The 1,662-nt window shown below is 37.0% G+C and overlaps 1 non-coding gene across 1 annotated transcript; it reads left to right on the forward strand.

Annotated features, from left to right (window-relative positions):
* The first annotated feature begins 539 nt into the window (after window positions 1-539).
* Window positions 540-601, forward strand: LOC116285859 (U7 small nuclear RNA). The gene has a single exon (XR_004195601.1). It is a non-coding gene; the product is annotated as a U7 small nuclear RNA (small nuclear RNA).
* Window positions 602-1,662: the final 1,061 nt, after the last annotated feature.

Here is a 1,662-nt window from a genome sequence, read left to right on the forward strand (position 1 = left end):
TGAAAACAATATGCCTAATTTTACCTTTTTGGATTTGTGTATTATACATACAATTTTATATTTGTATATAAATATACTTTTCTATTTTACATCTCTTTATAGAATCATATTATATACATGTATATATGGAAAGGTGAGAACATACAAGTCCAAAATACAAAGCATCATACATACATCTGCCTTTTTATATTGTGTATCATCTGTAAGTCCAAAATATTTATATACACATTTAAATAGAGCTGAGGTTCCATATTCCAGTTCCCTCCCCACGTCTGAGATTCGCTCTTATTTCTGGAGTGTGCTTGGTGGGGCCGTGGCGATGCTTTCTGCCCTGCTGGCATCTGTTTACCAAGCCTCTTCTTATATCTTTGTGTGGTTAATGTTTCTTTTGAGAGCGGCTACTGTTGGTTTGCACTGAAGCTGCTGTTTGTGCTTCTGCTTAAGGGACTGTGTTCTCATATTACATACATACATTTTTCCCCCTGTTTTGAACAGAAAAAACAGTTTCTTGGGAGAAAAAAAGTTAAAAAGAGATTTCCGAGTGTCACGGCTCTTTTAGAATTCGTCTAGCAGGTTTTCCGGTCTGCACTGGAAAGCCCCCATGGAAAAAAAACAGAGAGAGAGAGATACTCCTGTGTTATACCTTGAACAGGTGTTTCCACCGTTGAGAACTCTCACTTTCTTCCAATGTTTACATGGAACTTAACGCATAATTTTTGGAGGAAAAAATAATGATTTCAGTTAACTGATAATCGAATGTTGTTTAACTGATCTTTCATTTTTTTTTTTTTGGAAAAAGGATTTATTTAAACAGTGACCTTTTTTAAAAAGTCAAATGACTTATATGTTTAAGTAATTTTTTTTTCTCATTTATTTTGCCGAGAGTCTGCGCTGTGTGATCTTCGTTAGCAATGATAGGCTCTCTGTGAATAAACAGCGCTGAGTCTGGGGAAACACTGAGGTTTGAAGCCAGGGAAATCTAGATTTGATGCCCGGCTAATAATACAGCTTAATGCTTCATACTTGCAATCTCTTCATCTCCAACAGCGGAGATAACAATGCTTGTTATGTAGGGTTGGTCATAAAATAACGATTGTACAGTCCTGGCACATGGCGGTGGTTATTTTGATGAGGTATGTGTTCAATAAATATGCTGTTATTAATGCCAACTGCATTGAAGAGACATGAGTCCTACTGCAACTGGTGACCAGAGGAAATCCTGCTGCGATGGAGAAGGCAGGCCCTTGATTTTGCTTCTTGGTAATTACACTTCATTTCCTTTGTTTGTAGAGGCCATTTACTGTCTGTATTGATTCAACAGCATGATGTTGCAGTGGAGATAGTCTGGAGAAATAACATCAAATATATTCATCAAAGGGGCCAATTTTTCAAGCAAATGCATAATGAAGCTTCTGATTGTCTCCAGTGGTTTATCCCAGTGGTTCTGCATCAAGGCTGGTACACAATTTTGTTGGTGAAGTTAGGGATTTTAGCAAAAGATGCAGGATGCCTGGTTTTTATGAATACTCAGAGAAAAATTCAACCACTGAATTGGAAGCTGGAAGTAAGTTCGCTGCATTTATTAAATCATGCACTGTTGTTAAGAGTGCAGTCTCTTTGGAATAATCTTTATAAACTGGAGAATTAATCAGCTCATCTGTT

The sequence above is a fragment of the Vicugna pacos genome, chromosome 27 (genome assembly GCF_048564905.1).
Source record: "Vicugna pacos chromosome 27, VicPac4, whole genome shotgun sequence".
Taxonomy (NCBI): Eukaryota; Metazoa; Chordata; class Mammalia; order Artiodactyla; family Camelidae; genus Vicugna; species Vicugna pacos.